Source organism: Paramormyrops kingsleyae, unplaced genomic scaffold (assembly GCF_048594095.1).
Source record: "Paramormyrops kingsleyae isolate MSU_618 unplaced genomic scaffold, PKINGS_0.4 ups63, whole genome shotgun sequence".
NCBI classification, from domain to species: Eukaryota; Metazoa; Chordata; class Actinopteri; order Osteoglossiformes; family Mormyridae; genus Paramormyrops; species Paramormyrops kingsleyae.
Window position 1 is genome coordinate 45607 of NW_027326001.1, and position 25005 is coordinate 70611.

General features: G+C 41.0%; 4 long non-coding RNA genes across 13 annotated transcripts; 3 read left to right on the top strand and 1 right to left on the bottom strand.

Moving 5' to 3' along the window:
* The first annotated feature begins 268 nt into the window (after positions 1 to 268).
* LOC140586459 (uncharacterized) lies at positions 269 to 4134 on the top strand. 4 transcript variants are annotated; one of them, XR_011988272.1, is made up of 6 exons: positions 272 to 1848; positions 2069 to 2192; positions 3172 to 3225; positions 3400 to 3496; positions 3685 to 3812; positions 4033 to 4134. It is a non-coding gene; the product is annotated as an uncharacterized lncRNA (long non-coding RNA). The 4 variants fall into 4 exon arrangements; XR_011988270.1 differs by having other exon boundaries at positions 271 to 1848; positions 3400 to 3812; XR_011988271.1 differs by having other exon boundaries at positions 269 to 1848; positions 3172 to 3837.
* Positions 4135 to 5654: 1520 nt separating this feature from the next.
* Positions 5655 to 9520, top strand: LOC140586460 (uncharacterized). Of its 4 annotated transcripts, XR_011988276.1 has the most exons (6): positions 5658 to 7234; positions 7455 to 7578; positions 8558 to 8611; positions 8786 to 8882; positions 9071 to 9198; positions 9419 to 9520. It is a non-coding gene; the product is annotated as an uncharacterized lncRNA (long non-coding RNA). The 4 variants fall into 4 exon arrangements; XR_011988274.1 differs by having other exon boundaries at positions 5657 to 7234; positions 8786 to 9198; XR_011988275.1 differs by having other exon boundaries at positions 5655 to 7234; positions 8558 to 9223.
* Positions 9521 to 11043: 1523 nt separating this feature from the next.
* Positions 11044 to 14532, top strand: LOC140586454 (uncharacterized). 3 transcript variants are annotated; one of them, XR_011988253.1, is made up of 5 exons: positions 11044 to 12620; positions 12841 to 12964; positions 13944 to 13997; positions 14172 to 14268; positions 14457 to 14532. It is a non-coding gene; the product is annotated as an uncharacterized lncRNA (long non-coding RNA). The 3 variants fall into 3 exon arrangements; XR_011988252.1 differs by having other exon boundaries at positions 11046 to 12620; positions 14172 to 14521; XR_011988251.1 differs by having other exon boundaries at positions 11051 to 12620; positions 13944 to 14521.
* Positions 14533 to 21407: 6875 nt separating this feature from the next.
* LOC140586448 (uncharacterized) lies at positions 21408 to 24897 on the bottom strand. Of its 2 annotated transcripts, XR_011988241.1 has the most exons (5): positions 24583 to 24897; positions 23981 to 24136; positions 23772 to 23861; positions 23267 to 23390; positions 21408 to 22177 (listed from the first exon to the last, which is right to left on the bottom strand). It is a non-coding gene; the product is annotated as an uncharacterized lncRNA (long non-coding RNA). The 2 variants fall into 2 exon arrangements; XR_011988240.1 differs by having other exon boundaries at positions 23772 to 24136.
* Positions 24898 to 25005: the final 108 nt, after the last annotated feature.

Consider the following 25005-nt stretch of genomic DNA (forward strand, 5'->3'; position numbering starts at 1 on the left):
AAGCTGAAAAGTTTTCAAATACAATATGTATTATGTAACACGTTTGATAAATAGACATAGTTTATTGTTGATTTCATGTTTGTTGAAGTTTCTGCTTTTTAACATATGTATAAAGTAATGTTATCAATAATAACTCATATTTATTTCTGAAGGCTGTTGGAGCTGGGGGGACTGAGAGGGCAGGAATAACAGCAGACTGCTGGACCAGACCAGGCTGTTTGTAAATGTATAGGCTTATTACTTTTACTAGTATACTGTACTTCTTCTAGGATAATTCCTGGGAGTTATCAAAACCAAAATCTTTTGGATTGGGATAAGGATAATGAGATCTTCTGTATTGATTCTCATTTTGTTGCATGTCCAGACCATGACCGTGTGTTGCATACATGTTAGTAAACTCCCCTAGTGAATCTTGCACTCTTAACATTGCTTCTGGTGGCGACTATTCATATTGACGCGGTAGCGGACCATAATGGTCATAGAAGTGTTATGAAGGCAGTACCCCCCAATTATGGAGAGGTAATTCGCACTCTGGCCGCATCTATTGCATATATTTATTCATTTGTTTGTTTGTTTATTCATGGGCTAATGTCTTGGTACATCTGAGCAATTTTAATAAAATATATATTTTTATAAGGCCTACATGCTATATTGCCCGACCAGTTTTCTACTCAGCAAAAGAATCCGTGTATGAGGCTGAGAGAACATAATACAAAAGCGCACGTGCGTATACCGTCGCAGCCACGCCCCCCGCCAACTCTCATCGGACTTTCCCGCCTCTTTCTCTGGCACTTTCCATCACTCGGAATCTGAGGCGAGCCAGTGTGCAACAGGTATAAACTAAAGTATTTTTGGGTTAAAAGTGAAACATTACTTTTACACATATCTGGGTTGTACTTAAATTAATATTCAGTAATAAAGTTGTGTCTAACGGATCGGCTTCCAGGGATTTTCCAAGTTTAAATAAAATCTGTTTAGTTAGCCTTCTTGTCATATTGGAATTTTGCAGGTAACGGTGTTAGTTTGGTAAATTAGCTATACTTGCTATATTTTTAGCTGTACTTCTTGGAGGGAAATCGCTTAGCACAGGGGTGCCCAATACGTCGATCGCGAACGACCGGTAGATCGCGAAGGTAGTGCGGGCAGATAGCGCGACATTCAAAAACATTTGGGCGGCCAGTTTGCTGTTGCTTAATTAAAACTTTATTACAACAGGTTACCATAACATCTACTTAGATCCCTTCTCTTCTAACGTATCTTTGATCACATGGGTCACCAGAGAGAAAACGCGAATGTATTGCGAGTGTAACCCAGTTGTTAAGAATGTTAGTTTTTTTTTTGTATTTCTTCATTATGGTCATGTATTAAATGTTGAACTTTTGAGGTAAAGAAAAAAAGGAAAATATTATGTTTGTATATGTGCTGTGTTGATATTTTGTATTATTGTAAAGCGGGCATGTTATAATTTATTCATGTATTCATTTGGGTGAGGTGTGGTCCAATGAACACTGAGGGTCAAGGTTGAGCGAGGCGCGGGAAGAGAGCGGCGGGGAAGAAGGTGGTGTAATGGCGGAGAACTGTGGCTGAAATGCATTTCATGAAAATAGCAATATCGTCGACCAGACGATGTATTAAGCTTACAGTAAGGATTCTGGTGAAAGCGAATTTCTACACGAAGTTCGGGAAAGCTAAGAGCTAGCCTCCGAGAATGACTCTTGCCTGCCCGTGGGTAGAAGCCCACCAATCCACCGGAAGCTCCTGGATCGAACGCCCAGGGGAGAGACCGAGCGCAGAAGGGTGCACCTGACTGCCGGATCCACTCTGCACGGGACGACACCCAGGGATATCGTGAGTGTGGTTTGCCTTATTTTACATTGCGCTTGTGCCCATGCAAGAACAAAATTTTGAAGTCTGAGGCGATATTGATAATGATATTGATTTAAGATCATATCGCCTAGCCCTAAGCAGAATCTAAATTTTCAGTCATAAGAAAGTGTTCACCTATACACTTAAAAATACTTTGGCAAAATATTAATAGTAATAATTTTTTTTGCTCTGTTATTCACAGGTGGCTTGAAAAAAATGCTCTTACAAGCAACATTACAAGAAAAGACGGTGTCAAAGTAGCTAATTGGTGCCCGGGACAGGGGAGGGAATCGAATTGCGAGGACCCGAGGTGGTGACCAAGATTGGTAAGTGTCAAGCGTAATTTTAAATGAAAACATAAAGCACAAAGGTTTGATAATAATAAATCCTAGGAGCTTTAAATCCCAGACATTGCCAACATGAGCCAGGCAAGCACTGTGACATCATAGTACTCTAGTATGGAGGACAACAGATGTCACTGATAAAGAAGTAGTTTTTTTTTTTTTTACTAAATTATAACTTGATGCTCAGTTTTAGATGCATTTATAAATATTTTTATTCATCTATAAATTAATAAACTTATTTAGTAAAGCAATTCATTATATTTTAATGCCAGAAAGAGAATTTACTAAAGGATTCATAAATATTTTAAATATTTTTTTAAAAGTAAATAAATGGATTAACAAAGTAAATTTTAAAAATTGCATTTAATGAGGCAATTCATTAATCAATTAATCAGTGTGCTATTAAATACGGTAGATATTTAGGGGTTTTCTGTGAAAGGACAAATAAGTTGTACCTACTGTAGCTCAAATGAGCGCTACATAAGACCAAGTTGGGTTACCCATATAGGCCTTATATGGAGCCCATCATTAGCCCATGTGGGCTAACCCATGTGGGGCCACCATGGAAACTGCGGACAAAATTGACTGGGCCCCACTTGGGTTTCCCAGGTGGTGTCCACATGTCAGCCCAAGTGCATCCCATGCGGGCCCCACATGAATGTGCTGGCTGGGAAATTACGTAAACTTAGATGAAAAGATTCAGCCGATTTCAAAAGACCGCATGGGATGTAAACTGCTAAAGCCACAGAGTACAAATGCAGCTACTGAAAGAGTTTATAAACAAAAAACAACCGGTTACTTATGTCTTTTTAAACAAATAAGTAATTTACTATGAACAAGGAAACAGTTAATTCATTTAATAGTGTTAGGATCCACGTTAGCTCGGATATGGTATGCTTCTGAACAAGTTAATCGAATTTCAATGCTTTCTTATGGGAAATATTGCCTTGTTCGTGTACAGATTGGTTCACTATCTAAATGTGACTGTTGGGGAAAACCTTCCAACAAAAGCACGGTAAGAAAGTCACACATTGATTTTTTTTTGTTATTGTAAATATAATTTTATGACTACTGTTTAGTAATCTCATACTAATATGTTGTAAGCATCCTCTGGAATTTCTTTACTGCTACTTTCACCCTGCTACATGTTAGATCAGCTCTGAGTTTGTGTTTTATTGTTTGAGTTCAGCACTTCTGGAGACCAGTAGTTAACTGGGGTCTGCCCATCGCAGCCATGGTAGACATGAAAAAGTGCCCTGACGTCATGAGTGGCCGAATGACCTTCGGTAAGAGGCAGAGGGCTCACCTTCCGTCTGTGTGAGCGTCCACGGAGTCAACTGGGACTCCAGAGGGACTTTTTAAAGGAGGTTTTAAGCTTGTTGCTGTGAGCTGTTCGAGTGTCACCTCCCTAGTCTTGCTGTTATTGCAGTGACTTCCTCTCCTTCTTTCCGGCCTCTGACCTCTGTCTCCCCAGCTGTTACCTGCTACTCTCTGGTGTTCATGAGGTTCGCATATCAAGTGCAGCCAAGGAACTGCCTCCTCTTGGCATGCCGCTAATGCGACGCCGGGGACAATTCAGGGTGCCCGGCTCATGCGACACAAGTAAGCCCCCACCAGGCTCCCTCAGGTATATTTTAATCATCACCCCTCATCTGTTGATTAATGCCACATTACTGCTTGACATAGCATTTGCAGCCAGCAGCCAGGCAATCATTCAGCCAGCTTTTCTCCCAGTCAGATCCTTCCTTAACAGTGTCACACAGGTACCTTTTATAGGTTTGTGTTCTTCATGAATGTTTTTTCTTTTTCTTTTCCATTTCAGAAAGGAGCAGAAAAATACAAAATGAGCCTGTGGAATGCGTGCTGTCAATGGGATCTCCCCTCCTCCTGTCCTTCCAAATAAATATATATATACTTATATATATGTGTGTGTGCATGTCTTTCATTCTTCTTTTTATGAATCCACGCGTTACTAAGGCCAATTCATTGCCCATGCAAAGTGCGAGGGGAAAACGTATAAGAAATTTACAAACGAGAGGAGTCCATTCGGGCCATCAAGCTCGTTTGGGGAGAACTTAAATAGTAGCTCAGAGTTGTTAAAATCTTATCTAGCTCTGATTTAAAGGAAGCCAGGGTTTTAGCTTGTGATACACTAGCAGGAAGACTGGTCCTCAGTCTCTGCAGAGCTACAGTACAGGTCAAGGTCTTTACCTCAGTCTAGCAGGTCTAGAGAGATTCTTACTCTAGGTATTTATTGCTGTCTGCTGCATTTTTCAGTCAATGCAAAAAGCAGAAGATCACAAAAGAATAGATCAGTGAGGAGTGAGTTTATCCATTTTCTGAAACTGCCTGCCCTTTTTTGGGTAGTGAGGGTTTCAGAACCTATCCTGAAGGCTATGGGCGCATAAGGCAGGGAGCAGCCCAGGATGGGGCACCAGCCCATTGCAGGGCACACTCACACATGCACACCTATGGGCAATTTGGTAAAGCCAATTAACCTCAGCATGTTTTTGGACTGTGGGGAGACACCAGAGTACCTAGAGGAAACCCAATGATGACAGGGGAAGAACATGCAAGCTCCACACACATTAGAGTTGCAGCAGAGACTTGAACCTGTATCCCAAAGGTATGAGGTAACAGTGCTAACCACTGCACCACCATGGCACCCCGAAGAATAGGTTCTGACCCAAAAATCACTTCTTTTACTGATTGCTGTTGGTTATTGTGTCTTACACCATTTCCTCCGGTCTTATCACTGCCCTGGCATGTCAAGTCTACCTCTTAAATTATTGTTAGCTTTGCAGCTGATGGTTTACATCAGCAGTCACTAACAGGCGGACCGCAGACCGGTTCCGGACCCAGAAGCTGTCCCATATGGACCCGGACCGACAGCCAAAACATTAAGTTATTATTTAAAACCTGACGGGGTGCTTTTATTTTAACAGGCGCAGCGTTTGTAGTCTTTTCAGTTAGTGGTTTAGTAGTAGAACCGCCGTTTCCCACGCCAATGAACGTCAAACACCTTTGACCGCCAAGTAAGACGTTTATAGTTCGGCGTATGCAGCCCTTTGTCTGCGCTAATGCACCTTTCCTGTTAATAGCAGCAGCAAAGCTAACACCCGTAACCAAAAAGCGTAATGTTCCTAACAGCGGGGCTGCACTCTCCTGAAATCGTAAAGCTGAAAAGTTTTCAAATACAATATGTATTATGTAACACGTTTGATAAATAGACATAGTTTATTGTTGATTTCATGTTTGTTGAAGTTTCTGCTTTTTAACATATGTATAAAGTAATGTTATCAATAATAACTCATATTTATTTCTGAAGGCTGTTGGAGCTGGGGGGACTGAGAGGGCAGGAATAACAGCAGACTGCTGGACCAGACCAGGCTGTTTGTAAATGTATAGGCTTATTACTTTTACTAGTATACTGTACTTCTTCTAGGATAATTCCTGGGAGTTATCAAAACCAAAATCTTTTGGATTGGGATAAGGATAATGAGATCTTCTGTATTGATTCTCATTTTGTTGCATGTCCAGACCATGACCGTGTGTTGCATACATGTTAGTAAACTCCCCTAGTGAATCTTGCACTCTTAACATTGCTTCTGGTGGCGACTATTCATATTGACGCGGTAGCGGACCATAATGGTCATAGAAGTGTTATGAAGGCAGTACCCCCCAATTATGGAGAGGTAATTCGCACTCTGGCCGCATCTATTGCATATATTTATTCATTTGTTTGTTTGTTTATTCATGGGCTAATGTCTTGGTACATCTGAGCAATTTTAATAAAATATATATTTTTATAAGGCCTACATGCTATATTGCCCGACCAGTTTTCTACTCAGCAAAAGAATCCGTGTATGAGGCTGAGAGAACATAATACAAAAGCGCACGTGCGTATACCGTCGCAGCCACGCCCCCCGCCAACTCTCATCGGACTTTCCCGCCTCTTTCTCTGGCACTTTCCATCACTCGGAATCTGAGGCGAGCCAGTGTGCAACAGGTATAAACTAAAGTATTTTTGGGTTAAAAGTGAAACATTACTTTTACACATATCTGGGTTGTACTTAAATTAATATTCAGTAATAAAGTTGTGTCTAACGGATCGGCTTCCAGGGATTTTCCAAGTTTAAATAAAATCTGTTTAGTTAGCCTTCTTGTCATATTGGAATTTTGCAGGTAACGGTGTTAGTTTGGTAAATTAGCTATACTTGCTATATTTTTAGCTGTACTTCTTGGAGGGAAATCGCTTAGCACAGGGGTGCCCAATACGTCGATCGCGAACGACCGGTAGATCGCGAAGGTAGTGCGGGCAGATAGCGCGACATTCAAAAACATTTGGGCGGCCAGTTTGCTGTTGCTTAATTAAAACTTTATTACAACAGGTTACCATAACATCTACTTAGATCCCTTCTCTTCTAACGTATCTTTGATCACATGGGTCACCAGAGAGAAAACGCGAATGTATTGCGAGTGTAACCCAGTTGTTAAGAATGTTAGTTTTTTTTTTGTATTTCTTCATTATGGTCATGTATTAAATGTTGAACTTTTGAGGTAAAGAAAAAAAGGAAAATATTATGTTTGTATATGTGCTGTGTTGATATTTTGTATTATTGTAAAGCGGGCATGTTATAATTTATTCATGTATTCATTTGGGTGAGGTGTGGTCCAATGAACACTGAGGGTCAAGGTTGAGCGAGGCGCGGGAAGAGAGCGGCGGGGAAGAAGGTGGTGTAATGGCGGAGAACTGTGGCTGAAATGCATTTCATGAAAATAGCAATATCGTCGACCAGACGATGTATTAAGCTTACAGTAAGGATTCTGGTGAAAGCGAATTTCTACACGAAGTTCGGGAAAGCTAAGAGCTAGCCTCCGAGAATGACTCTTGCCTGCCCGTGGGTAGAAGCCCACCAATCCACCGGAAGCTCCTGGATCGAACGCCCAGGGGAGAGACCGAGCGCAGAAGGGTGCACCTGACTGCCGGATCCACTCTGCACGGGACGACACCCAGGGATATCGTGAGTGTGGTTTGCCTTATTTTACATTGCGCTTGTGCCCATGCAAGAACAAAATTTTGAAGTCTGAGGCGATATTGATAATGATATTGATTTAAGATCATATCGCCTAGCCCTAAGCAGAATCTAAATTTTCAGTCATAAGAAAGTGTTCACCTATACACTTAAAAATACTTTGGCAAAATATTAATAGTAATAATTTTTTTTGCTCTGTTATTCACAGGTGGCTTGAAAAAAATGCTCTTACAAGCAACATTACAAGAAAAGACGGTGTCAAAGTAGCTAATTGGTGCCCGGGACAGGGGAGGGAATCGAATTGCGAGGACCCGAGGTGGTGACCAAGATTGGTAAGTGTCAAGCGTAATTTTAAATGAAAACATAAAGCACAAAGGTTTGATAATAATAAATCCTAGGAGCTTTAAATCCCAGACATTGCCAACATGAGCCAGGCAAGCACTGTGACATCATAGTACTCTAGTATGGAGGACAACAGATGTCACTGATAAAGAAGTAGTTTTTTTTTTTTTTACTAAATTATAACTTGATGCTCAGTTTTAGATGCATTTATAAATATTTTTATTCATCTATAAATTAATAAACTTATTTAGTAAAGCAATTCATTATATTTTAATGCCAGAAAGAGAATTTACTAAAGGATTCATAAATATTTTAAATATTTTTTTAAAAGTAAATAAATGGATTAACAAAGTAAATTTTAAAAATTGCATTTAATGAGGCAATTCATTAATCAATTAATCAGTGTGCTATTAAATACGGTAGATATTTAGGGGTTTTCTGTGAAAGGACAAATAAGTTGTACCTACTGTAGCTCAAATGAGCGCTACATAAGACCAAGTTGGGTTACCCATATAGGCCTTATATGGAGCCCATCATTAGCCCATGTGGGCTAACCCATGTGGGGCCACCATGGAAACTGCGGACAAAATTGACTGGGCCCCACTTGGGTTTCCCAGGTGGTGTCCACATGTCAGCCCAAGTGCATCCCATGCGGGCCCCACATGAATGTGCTGGCTGGGAAATTACGTAAACTTAGATGAAAAGATTCAGCCGATTTCAAAAGACCGCATGGGATGTAAACTGCTAAAGCCACAGAGTACAAATGCAGCTACTGAAAGAGTTTATAAACAAAAAACAACCGGTTACTTATGTCTTTTTAAACAAATAAGTAATTTACTATGAACAAGGAAACAGTTAATTCATTTAATAGTGTTAGGATCCACGTTAGCTCGGATATGGTATGCTTCTGAACAAGTTAATCGAATTTCAATGCTTTCTTATGGGAAATATTGCCTTGTTCGTGTACAGATTGGTTCACTATCTAAATGTGACTGTTGGGGAAAACCTTCCAACAAAAGCACGGTAAGAAAGTCACACATTGATTTTTTTTTGTTATTGTAAATATAATTTTATGACTACTGTTTAGTAATCTCATACTAATATGTTGTAAGCATCCTCTGGAATTTCTTTACTGCTACTTTCACCCTGCTACATGTTAGATCAGCTCTGAGTTTGTGTTTTATTGTTTGAGTTCAGCACTTCTGGAGACCAGTAGTTAACTGGGGTCTGCCCATCGCAGCCATGGTAGACATGAAAAAGTGCCCTGACGTCATGAGTGGCCGAATGACCTTCGGTAAGAGGCAGAGGGCTCACCTTCCGTCTGTGTGAGCGTCCACGGAGTCAACTGGGACTCCAGAGGGACTTTTTAAAGGAGGTTTTAAGCTTGTTGCTGTGAGCTGTTCGAGTGTCACCTCCCTAGTCTTGCTGTTATTGCAGTGACTTCCTCTCCTTCTTTCCGGCCTCTGACCTCTGTCTCCCCAGCTGTTACCTGCTACTCTCTGGTGTTCATGAGGTTCGCATATCAAGTGCAGCCAAGGAACTGCCTCCTCTTGGCATGCCGCTAATGCGACGCCGGGGACAATTCAGGGTGCCCGGCTCATGCGACACAAGTAAGCCCCCACCAGGCTCCCTCAGGTATATTTTAATCATCACCCCTCATCTGTTGATTAATGCCACATTACTGCTTGACATAGCATTTGCAGCCAGCAGCCAGGCAATCATTCAGCCAGCTTTTCTCCCAGTCAGATCCTTCCTTAACAGTGTCACACAGGTACCTTTTATAGGTTTGTGTTCTTCATGAATGTTTTTTCTTTTTCTTTTCCATTTCAGAAAGGAGCAGAAAAATACAAAATGAGCCTGTGGAATGCGTGCTGTCAATGGGATCTCCCCTCCTCCTGTCCTTCCAAATAAATATATATATACTTATATATATGTGTGTGTGCATGTCTTTCATTCTTCTTTTTATGAATCCACGCGTTACTAAGGCCAATTCATTGCCCATGCAAAGTGCGAGGGGAAAACGTATAAGAAATTTACAAACGAGAGGAGTCCATTCGGGCCATCAAGCTCGTTTGGGGAGAACTTAAATAGTAGCTCAGAGTTGTTAAAATCTTATCTAGCTCTGATTTAAAGGAAGCCAGGGTTTTAGCTTGTGATACACTAGCAGGAAGACTGGTCCTCAGTCTCTGCAGAGCTACAGTACAGGTCAAGGTCTTTACCTCAGTCTAGCAGGTCTAGAGAGATTCTTACTCTAGGTATTTATTGCTGTCTGCTGCATTTTTCAGTCAATGCAAAAAGCAGAAGATCACAAAAGAATAGATCAGTGAGGAGTGAGTTTATCCATTTTCTGAAACTGCCTGCCCTTTTTTGGGTAGTGAGGGTTTCAGAACCTATCCTGAAGGCTATGGGCGCATAAGGCAGGGAGCAGCCCAGGATGGGGCACCAGCCCATTGCAGGGCACACTCACACATGCACACCTATGGGCAATTTGGTAAAGCCAATTAACCTCAGCATGTTTTTGGACTGTGGGGAGACACCAGAGTACCTAGAGGAAACCCAATGATGACAGGGGAAGAACATGCAAGCTCCACACACATTAGAGTTGCAGCAGAGACTTGAACCTGTATCCCAAAGGTATGAGGTAACAGTGCTAACCACTGCACCACCATGGCACCCCGAAGAATAGGTTCTGACCCAAAAATCACTTCTTTTACTGATTGCTGTTGGTTATTGTGTCTTACACCATTTCCTCCGGTCTTATCACTGCCCTGGCATGTCAAGTCTACCTCTTAAATTATTGTTAGCTTTGCAGCTGATGGTTTACATCAGCAGTCACTAACAGGCGGACCGCAGACCGGTTCCGGACCCAGAAGCTGTCCCATATGGACCCGGACCGACAGCCAAAACATTAAGTTATTATTTAAAACCTGACGGGGTGCTTTTATTTTAACAGGCGCAGCGTTTGTAGTCTTTTCAGTTAGTGGTTTAGTAGTAGAACCGCCGTTTCCCACGCCAATGAACGTCAAACACCTTTGACCGCCAAGTAAGACGTTTATAGTTCGGCGTATGCAGCCCTTTGTCTGCGCTAATGCACCTTTCCTGTTAATAGCAGCAGCAAAGCTAACACCCGTAACCAAAAAGCGTAATGTTCCTAACAGCGGGGCTGCACTCTCCTGAAATCGTAAAGCTGAAAAGTTTTCAAATACAATATGTATTATGTAACACGTTTGATAAATAGACATAGTTTATTGTTGATTTCATGTTTGTTGAAGTTTCTGCTTTTTAACATATGTATAAAGTAATGTTATCAATAATAACTCATATTTATTTCTGAAGGCTGTTGGAGCTGGGGGGACTGAGAGGGCAGGAATAACAGCAGACTGCTGGACCAGACCAGGCTGTTTGTAAATGTATAGGCTTATTACTTTTACTAGTATACTGTACTTCTTCTAGGATAATTCCTGGGAGTTATCAAAACCAAAATCTTTTGGATTGGGATAAGGATAATGAGATCTTCTGTATTGATTCTCATTTTGTTGCATGTCCAGACCATGACCGTGTGTTGCATACATGTTAGTAAACTCCCCTAGTGAATCTTGCACTCTTAACATTGCTTCTGGTGGCGACTATTCATATTGACGCGGTAGCGGACCATAATGGTCATAGAAGTGTTATGAAGGCAGTACCCCCCAATTATGGAGAGGTAATTCGCACTCTGGCCGCATCTATTGCATATATTTATTCATTTGTTTGTTTGTTTATTCATGGGCTAATGTCTTGGTACATCTGAGCAATTTTAATAAAATATATATTTTTATAAGGCCTACATGCTATATTGCCCGACCAGTTTTCTACTCAGCAAAAGAATCCGTGTATGAGGCTGAGAGAACATAATACAAAAGCGCACGTGCGTATACCGTCGCAGCCACGCCCCCCGCCAACTCTCATCGGACTTTCCCGCCTCTTTCTCTGGCACTTTCCATCACTCGGAATCTGAGGCGAGCCAGTGTGCAACAGGTATAAACTAAAGTATTTTTGGGTTAAAAGTGAAACATTACTTTTACACATATCTGGGTTGTACTTAAATTAATATTCAGTAATAAAGTTGTGTCTAACGGATCGGCTTCCAGGGATTTTCCAAGTTTAAATAAAATCTGTTTAGTTAGCCTTCTTGTCATATTGGAATTTTGCAGGTAACGGTGTTAGTTTGGTAAATTAGCTATACTTGCTATATTTTTAGCTGTACTTCTTGGAGGGAAATCGCTTAGCACAGGGGTGCCCAATACGTCGATCGCGAACGACCGGTAGATCGCGAAGGTAGTGCGGGCAGATAGCGCGACATTCAAAAACATTTGGGCGGCCAGTTTGCTGTTGCTTAATTAAAACTTTATTACAACAGGTTACCATAACATCTACTTAGATCCCTTCTCTTCTAACGTATCTTTGATCACATGGGTCACCAGAGAGAAAACGCGAATGTATTGCGAGTGTAACCCAGTTGTTAAGAATGTTAGTTTTTTTTTTGTATTTCTTCATTATGGTCATGTATTAAATGTTGAACTTTTGAGGTAAAGAAAAAAAGGAAAATATTATGTTTGTATATGTGCTGTGTTGATATTTTGTATTATTGTAAAGCGGGCATGTTATAATTTATTCATGTATTCATTTGGGTGAGGTGTGGTCCAATGAACACTGAGGGTCAAGGTTGAGCGAGGCGCGGGAAGAGAGCGGCGGGGAAGAAGGTGGTGTAATGGCGGAGAACTGTGGCTGAAATGCATTTCATGAAAATAGCAATATCGTCGACCAGACGATGTATTAAGCTTACAGTAAGGATTCTGGTGAAAGCGAATTTCTACACGAAGTTCGGGAAAGCTAAGAGCTAGCCTCCGAGAATGACTCTTGCCTGCCCGTGGGTAGAAGCCCACCAATCCACCGGAAGCTCCTGGATCGAACGCCCAGGGGAGAGACCGAGCGCAGAAGGGTGCACCTGACTGCCGGATCCACTCTGCACGGGACGACACCCAGGGATATCGTGAGTGTGGTTTGCCTTATTTTACATTGCGCTTGTGCCCATGCAAGAACAAAATTTTGAAGTCTGAGGCGATATTGATAATGATATTGATTTAAGATCATATCGCCTAGCCCTAAGCAGAATCTAAATTTTCAGTCATAAGAAAGTGTTCACCTATACACTTAAAAATACTTTGGCAAAATATTAATAGTAATAATTTTTTTTGCTCTGTTATTCACAGGTGGCTTGAAAAAAATGCTCTTACAAGCAACATTACAAGAAAAGACGGTGTCAAAGTAGCTAATTGGTGCCCGGGACAGGGGAGGGAATCGAATTGCGAGGACCCGAGGTGGTGACCAAGATTGGTAAGTGTCAAGCGTAATTTTAAATGAAAACATAAAGCACAAAGGTTTGATAATAATAAATCCTAGGAGCTTTAAATCCCAGACATTGCCAACATGAGCCAGGCAAGCACTGTGACATCATAGTACTCTAGTATGGAGGACAACAGATGTCACTGATAAAGAAGTAGTTTTTTTTTTTTTTACTAAATTATAACTTGATGCTCAGTTTTAGATGCATTTATAAATATTTTTATTCATCTATAAATTAATAAACTTATTTAGTAAAGCAATTCATTATATTTTAATGCCAGAAAGAGAATTTACTAAAGGATTCATAAATATTTTAAATATTTTTTTAAAAGTAAATAAATGGATTAACAAAGTAAATTTTAAAAATTGCATTTAATGAGGCAATTCATTAATCAATTAATCAGTGTGCTATTAAATACGGTAGATATTTAGGGGTTTTCTGTGAAAGGACAAATAAGTTGTACCTACTGTAGCTCAAATGAGCGCTACATAAGACCAAGTTGGGTTACCCATATAGGCCTTATATGGAGCCCATCATTAGCCCATGTGGGCTAACCCATGTGGGGCCACCATGGAAACTGCGGACAAAATTGACTGGGCCCCACTTGGGTTTCCCAGGTGGTGTCCACATGTCAGCCCAAGTGCATCCCATGCGGGCCCCACATGAATGTGCTGGCTGGGAAATTACATAAACTTAGATGAAAAGATTCAGCCGATTTCAAAAGACCGCATGGGATGTAAACTGCTAAAGCCACAGAGTACAAATGCAGCTACTGAAAGAGTTTATAAACAAAAAACAACCGGTTACTTATGTCTTTTTAAACAAATAAGTAATTTACTATGAACAAGGAAACAGTTAATTCATTTAATAGTGTTAGGATCCACGTTAGCTCGGATATGGTATGCTTCTGAACAAGTTAATCGAATTTCAATGCTTTCTTATGGGAAATATTGCCTTGTTCGTGTACAGATTGGTTCACTATCTAAATGTGACTGTTGGGGAAAACCTTCCAACAAAAGCACGGTAAGAAAGTCACACATTGATTTTTTTTTGTTATTGTAAATATAATTTTATGACTACTGTTTAGTAATCTCATACTAATATGTTGTAAGCATCCTCTGGAATTTCTTTACTGCTACTTTCACCCTGCTACATGTTAGATCAGCTCTGAGTTTGTGTTTTATTGTTTGAGTTCAGCACTTCTGGAGACCAGTAGTTAACTGGGGTCTGCCCATCGCAGCCATGGTAGACATGAAAAAGTGCCCTGACGTCATGAGTGGCCGAATGACCTTCGGTAAGAGGCAGAGGGCTCACCTTCCGTCTGTGTGAGCGTCCACGGAGTCAACTGGGACTCCAGAGGGACTTTTTAAAGGAGGTTTTAAGCTTGTTGCTGTGAGCTGTTCGAGTGTCACCTCCCTAGTCTTGCTGTTATTGCAGTGACTTCCTCTCCTTCTTTCCGGCCTCTGACCTCTGTCTCCCCAGCTGTTACCTGCTACTCTCTGGTGTTCATGAGGTTCGCATATCAAGTGCAGCCAAGGAACTGCCTCCTCTTGGCATGGCATGCTGTGAATGCGACGGCACAGACCATCCAGGGTGCCCGGCTCATCAGACATAAGTAAGCCCCCACCAGGCTCCCTCAGGTATATTTTAATCATCACCCCTCATCTGTTGATTAATGCCACATTACTGCTTGACATAGCATTTGCAGTTGGCAGCCAGGCAATCATTCAGCCAGCTTTTCTCCCAGTCAGATCCTTCCTTAACAGTGTCTCAAAGGTACCTTTTATAGGTTTGTGTTCTTCATAAATGCTTTTTTTCTTCCATTTCAGAATGGAGCAGAATAATGTCCCCTCCCCTGTCTATGGAAAAAAATTATATATATATATATACATACTTATATATGTGTGTGTTCATGTCTTTCATTCTTATTATGAATCCACACGTTACCAAGGCCAATTTACTGCCCATGCAAAGGGCCAGGGGAAAACATATAACAGGGTTTCCGCACGGTAGTAAAAGGTAGCAAATGAAATCAGACAAAATTAAGGCCCTTGAAAGGTATTAAAAGGTAGTAAATTTACTACCAAGTCAAATTCTATTTTTCATCATCCACCTCAATATATTATGAGTTTCAAATCTGTCTACGTGTTTTAACTTCATCTAATTAAAAATATATAATATTCGTGCGAACAGGACCTGAGTCGGAATTAATAGCCTACCAGAGTGACGCTGACGCCATTTCTCCGCCTTTTACCTCAATTGCGCCAGGGTGATCTAACGTGTTGGTATCAGGAGAGCCTCTGAAATTAGCTAGTAGCCACTTCGCGGTGAAATGGGGAAATGTAAGTTTTCTAAAAGTTGGCTTGATAACCCGTCATTTATTAAAGACTGGCTTAAGCCGGTCATGGGGAATGACCGGAAAGCATTCTGCAGTATATGCAAAAAAACTCTAAATCTAACCTGCAGCGGTGTTTCCACGTCCAAATCTCATCGAGAATCCACCAGTCATCAGCAGCGGATTCGCGTGTGTGAGGAGCAGTTCCCTATTTCGTTGTTCGCTGATATTTCACGGACCGGTGGCTTGTACTACAAAGGGGATTTAACCAAATAAGATTTAATTGGGATTTCATTTGCGAATGCGGGGTTGACAAAATCAGGTTGTCTCAATCGGTGCTAATCAGTACTACGACGCCAGTTAAGAAGTTGATTTGTTACATTGGTGTTCTGCATTGGAGTTTGTGCACGTTCACATAAATGGAGCACGTTCGGAAGCGCAAGTCTCCGTTTGACTCATGGCGCGATCTCCATGTTTCACGGAGGAAGACTGCATGCTAATTATGCAGGATTACGAGGAGCTTATATCAACACTGCAAAGAAAGTCTGATACCACTGCAGGCAGGCTTGTTGGCAACGTATTGCTGACCAAGTAAATCCATAAGTACATCTTCATGGTCATAAAACGTGGTATAAAATATCTTGACCGAGTATTAGACTATATGAAGTGTTTTCTGAAAATAATTGAAGTACAGTTAATAAATACAGAGGCTCACAGATGCGACACAATTCAGAAGTCACCTATTATTCACTATTAAGTAATGTAATGCTCCCTAAAGTTCCATTACTGCGATGTTACTCATAATGTAAACCTAATGTTAATAACTTAACTGATCCGATTTCAAATGCAATTGTAGTGGAAAGTGTACGTGGCAGCAAGTCAAGATGAAATACTCACCTAAAGGATTATTAGGAACACCTGTTCAATTTCTCATTAATGCAATTATCTAATCAACCAATCACATGGCAGTTGTTTTAATGCATTTAGGGGTGTGGTCCTGGTCAAGACAATCTCCTGAACTCCAAACTGAATGTCAGAATGGGAAAGAAAGATGATTTAAGCAATTTTAAACGTGGCATGGTTGTTGGTGCCAGACGGGCCTGTCTGAGTATTTCACGATCTGCTCAGTTACTGGGATTTTCACACACAACCATTTCTAGGGTTTACAAAGAATGGTGTGCAAAGGGAAAAACATCCAGTATGCGGCAGTCCTGTGGGCGAAAATGCCTTGTTGATGCTAGAGGTCAGGAGAATGGGCCGACTGATTCAAGCTGATAGAAGAGCAACTTTGACTGAAATAACCACTCGTTACAACTGAGGTATGCAGCAAAGCATTTGTGAAGCCACAACACGCACAACCTTGAGGCGGATGGGCTACAACAGCAGAAGACCCCACCGGGTACCACTCATCTCCACTACAAATAGGAAAAAGAGGCTACAATTTGCACGAGCTCACCAAAATTGGACAGTTGAAGACTGGAAAAATGTTGCCTGGTCTGATGACTCTCGATTTCTCTTGAGACATTCAAATGGTCGAGTCAGAATTTGGCGTAAACAGAATGAGAACATGGATCCATCATGCCTTGTTACCACTGTGCAGGCTGGTGGTGGTGTTGTAATGGTGTGGGGGATGTTTTCTTGGCACACTTTAGGCCCCTTAGTGCCAATTGGGCATCGTTTAAATGCCACGGCCTACCTGAGCATTGTTTCTGACCATGTCCATCCTTTTATGACCACCATGTACCCATCCTCTGATGGCCACTTCCAGCAGGATAATGCACCATGTCACAAAGCTCGAATCATTTCAAATTGGTTTCTTGAACATGACAATGAGTTCACTGTACTAAAATGGCCCCCACAGTCACCAGATCTCAACCCAATAGCATCTTTGGGATGTGGTAGAACGGGAGCTTTGTGCCCTAGATGTGCATCCCACAAATCTCCATCAACTGCAAGATGCTATCCTATCAATATGGACCAACATTTCTAAAGAATGCTTTCAGCACCTTGTTGAATCAATGCCATGTAGAATTAAGGCAGTTCTGAAGGCGAAAGGGGGTCAAACACCGTATTAGTATGGTGTTCCTAATAATCCTTTAGGTGAGTGTATAAAAACATCCTGTCAAGTGGTAGGGCTATGTATTTATATTTCTACTCATTATGAAAGATTTGTTGTGTCTAGTCTCCACTTAATAGCGTGTTTCTATGTTTTACAGCTAATAAGAAAAAGTGTAAAATGACACTTAATAGAAGGTGAGCCATTGTTTAACAAACAAATGATTTACAACAGGACAAAACAGAAGCATATGTGTAGTGAGAAAACGACTAGGAACCTAGACCGCGGTTAAGTTAGCGTCATATTCCATATTCAGTTTTCTGGCTTTAATAACCTTTAATGGAATTAAGATGGGGGCGTTTGTAATGACAGAATTATGATGTCCAGTACACAGACATCGATGCACACCAATTATTTTTGCGCTTCAAACCATTTCATGATTTGTGCAAAATCATGTTAATAGCTAATATTAGAGGTGCTGTCACCTGTAATGACATGGTGGTTTAGCATTTTGGGCTCATGGTGATTGTTATACACCCCTTTGTTTCCCAGATTGCTTTACGTACGAATTTTAATTTTTGAATGTTCAAATGTATCCGTATAATGTGCAATGGGACAATATATGAATGGGTTAAAAACTTTAAAACTAGACAAGACACATCCAGTGGAGTGCGCTTTGATCAGTGGACAACAGGGAACAATGCACACCCCCTTCAGAATAAAGCAATAAAACAGTTAATTAATACATTGTATGCATATTATATTCCATTGCTCCATTTCATACATATTGACAGAGAGAGCCCTTCACGATTTGTGCTAATGTCGTATGGATCATCCAGGTACGCCGGCATTGTCTTCGGGGAAATTGTAGTTGGAGGGGCGGTGTTCATATAGGGCTGGCTTACACAGAAACCTTGACTTAACCAAGAACAAAAACTGCTCGGAGCAGGTTTGAGAATTAGCGTAAATTGGCATAGCAGCATGCCTCAAGTAAAACCTACCCACCTTTCGTACTACGGGTTAATCGCGAAGTTACACCACACGTCATCAAGTTACTCCAATAAGCCAGTAACCCCGCTTCGTAGTACTGGCCACGGGGCAAATGCAAACATAAGGTCAGCTACGAGCACAAACATTGCCATCACACCACCTCAGCAGCAAACTAGTGCGACTAGCACCACAATGGCTACAGCAGACCTTACTGTCACCAACATCGACTCCCAAAACTAGGGTGACCAGATAATCCATGTCAGGGAGGACACTTTGAGCTACATCAGGTTTTACAAACTAATTTCAAACTGAAAGGCTCCTGTGCTCGGCTAAATAGTTCAGCTCTTCTTGTGCTTTGACTGGTTTGTTTCCTTGACTGAAAGACTCATCCAGCTGTTTCACATTAGCATTAGTGACACATGCATGATTATAGGAGACCGACCAATCAGCACACAGCAAGAACTCAGTGCTCAAGTAAAATCCGGGTCCTTTTAATTGAAATGGTAATTTACAATTCCTGTCCTATATGAAGTGTTTTCACTGGTGTCCTCCCTGATATGGATTATCTGGTCACCCTATGTATTGGGGAACTATTCAGAAGCATGTACACTGACTCCGATATAGCTAAAAGTTTCACATGTGGCAAGGATAAGACTGCATACATGATTCGGTTAGACATTGCGCCACATTTTAAGAAATTACTTATAAACAAGGTATATACAGGTAAAAATTGTTAAACTTCCCCAGCCAGCACATTCATGTGGGGCCCGCATGGGAAACCCAAGTGGGGCCCAGTCAATTTTGTCCGCAGTTTCCATGGTGGCCCCACATGGGTTAGCCCACATGGGCTAATGATGGGCCCTTAATGGGCTCCATATAAGGCCTATATGGGTAACCCAGCTTGGTCTTATGTAGCGCTCATTTGGGCTACAGTAGATACATCCTATTTGTCATTTCACAGAAAACCCCTAAATACCTATTGTATTTAATAGCACACTGATTAATTGATTAATGAACTGCCTCATTAAATGCAATTTAATTGTTAATCCATTTATTAACTTTTTAAAAAATATTTTAAATATTTATGAATCCTTTAGGAAATTCTGTTTTTGCCATTAAAATATAATGAATTGCTTTACTAAGTAAATTTATTTATAAATGCATCTAAAACTGAGCATTTAGTTATAATTTAGTAAAAAAAAAAAACTACTTCTTTATCAGTGACATCTGTTGTCCTCCATACTAGAGTACTATGATGTCACAATGCTTGCCTGGCTCATGTTGGCAGGTCTGGGATTTAAAGCTCCTAGGATTTATTATTATCAAACCTTTGTGCTTTATCGCATTTCACCGCGCTGTGATTTCTCGCTAAACGTGATGGCGCCGGTGTGTGTGGCCTGCCGTCCGCTGCTGTCAGCCCTGCTGGTGTCTCTGTCTGTGTTTGTCTTAATCCTGACATTTATTTCGAGCAAAGTCAACTGTCTACGGATCTATGATCGGCAGTCACTCCTCAGCATTCGCTCGTCTTACGAAGACCTGACGTATCGTGGTTTTGGTGGAAAGAACATTCCTCCCCCTGTACTTCTATCGGATATACCTGCTTGTATATTCCGCGTTCCTGTCCCGCGGCCAAACTGGAGGCGCAAACGCCGGGGTAAGCGCAGTGGTCTGCTGGTGAAGAAGAAGCTCCATCTGTCACTGACTCCTGGTTTTAATCATTGGACTCTGGCATCGCATTGCCCATCTGATCGCAGCCGTTTTGTGTCCTGGCGCTCCCTGGAACCTGCGTACACTTGGCTGAGGCCGATTGTCGCTCCCCCGGTGGAATTCCATACCGATCGCGTTCGCTCACCTCGCTTTCGCAGAGGAGGGGTGAACCTGAGTAGTCTCCGGCCAGTTGGTCGGGCACCCCGGAAGGAGAGTGAACCGGCTTCTATCAGGATTGCATTAGTGAATGCACGATCGCTTGGGAATAAGACATTTATCCTGAATGACTTCTTCAAAATGCACAAGTTGGATCTTTTGTGCCTTACAGAAACCTGGCTAAGCGCTGGTGAGTTGAGCCCCTTCGCAGAACTTTTACCGCCTGATTGCACATACTTGAACTCACCGAGGACAACTGGACGAGGTGGTGGTTTAGCGTCTTTTTAAAAATTGTATTAAGTGCAAACAGTTGCTGGATGTCCAATACTCCAGCTTTGACTTGAATGTGTTTGAACTAGACTCCCCGCAATGGGTATTATGTGCTGTGATTTACCGTCCCCCGAAATATAATAAGGACTTTATTCAGGATTTTTCTTACTTTCTGTCTGGGATCATGGCCAAATATGATCGTGTTTTAATTGTTGGAGATTTCAACATTCATGTTTGTTGCCCCTCCAAACCTCTGTCAAAGGACTTTTTAAATCTTATTGACTCTTTTAATCTTGTTCAGTCTGTGACTGGCTCTACTCATATATTGGGGCACACGTTAGATCTGGTGCTTTCCTGTGGGCTCCCTGTGCAAAACCTTAAGGTTCATGACACTGTCTTTACTGATCATATGCCTGTATTATTTGAGATCCCTTTCTATGCTCATGCCGCTAAAACTTGCGCTTCTACACGCCGGTGCCGTATTATTAACCCTACCACTGCTACTCGTTTCACTGAGGCTCAAACTCCGCTTTATCATGATATTGAACAAATTACCACTTATTTTTATTCTACCTGCTGTAACATCCTGGACAGTGTTGCACCTTTTAAAACACTGCGCCCTAGAACCAAAAAAGAGCCATGGTTGACTGATACATCTCGCTCAATCAGACAAGAGTGTAGGAGGGCAGAACGCAGGTGGAAAAAAGATAAGTTATATGTATCTTTCGACATTTTGAAAGAAACCTGGTTTAAATATCAAAAAACTATTAAATCAGAAAAAACTAAATATTTTTCTGATATTATTCAACACAACTCTGACAAACCACATGTTCTTTTCAATACTATCAACACTGCTCTCAATAACCATCAGCCTGTGGAGTTAGACACCTCCACAGTGAATAGTGAAAAATTCCTGCAGTACTTTGTGTCCAAGATTTCTAGCATTAGAGCTCTTATAATCCCACCTTCTTTTGACCCTTCTATTTCTGTCACTTGTACTGGGACTTTCAGTCAGTTTGAGCCAATATCATTCTCAAATTTAAGTAAAATTATTGGTCAATTGAAAATTTCATCTGGTCCAGCAGACACAGTTCCTCCTCTTCTTATTAGACAGACAATTGAAACTACAGGTCCCAGTATATTAGAGATTATGAACTGTAGCCTTGCCTCAGGTGTTGTGCCAAGGAAATTTAAGCATGCTGTAGTTCAGCCGTTGATTAAAAAACCTAACTTAGACACTTCAATCCTCTCTAACTACAGACCCATATCTAAACTACCATTTTTATCTAAAGTTCTTGAGAAACTCGTGCTACAACAATTACAGTTTTTTCTAGATATGCACCCTTCCAATCAGGTTTTAAAGCCCTACACAGCACTGAATCAGCACTACTTAAGGTTTTTAATGATCTATTACTAGCAACTGACTCTGGAGATTCTGCTATCCTTCTTGATCTCACCGCTGCATTTGACACTATAGATCATGACATATTAATCTCCCGTCTGGAGCATTATGTTGGTATCAGAGGCACTGCTCTGGAATGGTTTAGATCATACCTGACAGACAGAAGTCTTTCTGTCTGCCTAAATGGATCGGTATCTACCTCTGCACCTCTCCCCTGTGGGGTTCCTCAAGGGTCCATTCTGGGGCCGATACTTTTTTCCCTTTACATGCTCCCCTTGGGATCTATTCTGAAAAAATATAATATCTCTTTTCATTGCTATGCAGATGATACGCAAATTTACATGGCATTAATACGTAATGACTCCCACTCTTTTAAACGTTTACTTGATTGTCTAGAGGACATCAAAGCCTAGATGGCTTTCAATTTTTTAAACTTTAATGAAAACAAAACCGAGGTTCTAGTATTTCGGCCCAGTGCTGCCTGTGATGCATATGTAGACCTAGGCCCCCTAGAACCATATGTGAAAGACACGGCAAAAAACCTTGGCATAATTCTTGATTCTAATTTTAAAATGGAGAAACAAATAAACACAGTTGTTAAGTCTTGCTTTTTCCAATTATGGCTTTTATCCAAGGTAAAACCCTTTCTATCATTCAAAAACTTTGAAAGGGTTATACATGCCTTTGTTTCATCTCGCCTAGACTACTGCAATGCCCTGTATGCGGGCATTAGCTGCTCCTCCATATCCCGTCTTCAATTAGTTCAAAATGCTGCAGCCCACCTTCTAACCAGAACGCGTAGGCGTGAGCATATTACACCTGTGCTCGCAGCCCTTCATTGGCTCCCGGTCCATTATAGGATTCATTTTAAAATTCTATTATTCGTTTTTAAAGCTTTACATCGTCTGGCTCCCTCCTACATATCAGGTCTTTTAAAAGTTCATACACCATACAGGGCTCTTAGGTCAGCTGACCAACTCCACCTACTCATTCCTCCATCTAGGCTAAAAAGCCGAGGTGATCGGGCCTTTGCAGTGATGGCACCGAAACTCTGGAATGAGCTGCCATTGCACATACGCCTAGCTCCTTCTTTGGCTGTTTTTAAATCTCATCTTAAAACACATTTTTATGCCCTGGCATTCAATACACCATGAACGTGTTATTTAATTACCAGTAATTTCATTTATTTACTTATTTATTTATTTTTGTATTTTGTTTCATGTTTTATTTTGTGTCGTCCTCTCCATTTGTCTACTAGGTCGTATTTCCATGCTTGTCCAGCACTTTGGTCAGCTGTTATTGTTGTTTTTAAAGTGCTTTATAAATAAACTTGACTTGACTTTATGTTTTCATTTAAAATTCAGCTTGACACTTACCAATCTTGGTCACCACCTCGGGTCCTCGCAATTCGATTCCCTCCCCTGTCCTGGGCAACAATTAGCTACTTTGACACCGTTCTTTCTTGTAATGTTGCTTGTAAGAGCATTTTTTACAAGCCACCTGTGAATAACAGAGCAAAAAAATGTTATTACTATTAATATTTTGCCAAAGTATTTTTAAGTGTATAAGTGAACACTTTCTTATGACTGAAAATTTAGATTCTGCTTAGAGCTAGGCGATATGACCTTAAATCAATATCATGATTAATTAAAAATAAATCATTTTACCTCAATTATGATTAATGATTTTTTCCCCCTCATAGTTCACTGACAAAGTTAGTACTGTTAATATGTAAATATGCTCAACTATTAAGACTTGAATATTTTGTTCTAATAAAACAGTGCATATGTTATCTGTGGTTTTAAAATAATTTAAGGAAACTGTTTGAAAAGGACTTTTCGCCAATGTACTTTGTGTCATGATTGAGCAATATAGTCTTACCTCCTTCTCCGCTTCCCTTTCACCATTCCTCCTCCAGATTCTGACTTTGTGTGCTGGTCTGAGTTCCCCTCAGACTTCAAAAGTTTTGTTCTTGCATGGGCATAGTTTCCGGTAGATGATACATAAAAAAGGGGAATGCTATCGTTCCCTGTTTGTTTTTGATTTAGAAGCAATCGTAATCACATCATTATAACTACTTAAAGTATTACCTGCTTTTCCCAAGACACGCACTTTAAACTGTGGCCAGTCTGTACTCGGAAAAATGTCTTCCTTCGCTGCCTTGCTGATACTGACTTTTCCTGGTGGCCAGTAACAAGTATCTTCTGGTCCTTTGCATTAGCTCACAATACATTTGCGTTTTCTCCCTGGTGACCCATGTGATCAAAGATACGTTAGAAGAGAAGGGATCTAAGTAGATGTTATGGTAACCTATTGTAATAAAGTTTTAATTAAGCAACAGCAAACTGGCCGCCCAAATGTTTTTGAATGTCGCGCTATCTGCCTGCACTATCTTCGCGATCTACCGGTCGTTCGCGATCGACGTATTGGGCACCCCTGTGCTAAGCGATTTCCCTCCAAGAAGTACAGCTAAAAATATAGCAAGTATAGCTAATTTACCAAACTAACACCGTTACCTGCAAAATTCCAATATGACAAGAAAGCTAACTAAACAGATTTTATTAAAACTTGGAAAATCCCTGGAAGCCGATCCGTTAGACACAACTTTATTACTGAATATTAATTTAAGTACAACCCAGATATGTGTAAAAGTAATGTTTCACTTTTAACCCAAAAATACTTTAGTTTATACCTGTTGCACACTGGCTCGCCTCAGATTCCGAGTGATGGAAAGTGCCAGAGAAAGAGGCGGGAAAGTCCGATGAGAGTTGGCGGGCGCGCGCGGGGGGCGTGGATGGCTGCGACGGTATACGCACGTGCGCTTTTGTATTATGTTCTCTCAGCCTCATACACGGATTCTTTTGCTGAGTAGAAAACTGGTCGGGCAATATAGCATGTAGGCCTTATAAAAAATATATTTTATTAAAATTGCTCAGATGTACCAAGACATTAGCCCATGAATAAACAAACAAACAAATGAATAAATATATGCAATAGATGCGGCCAGAGTGCGAATTACCTCTCCATAATTGGGGGGTACTGCCTTCATAACACTTCTATGACCATTATGGTCCGCTACCGCGTCAATATGAATAGTCGCCACCAGAAGCAATGT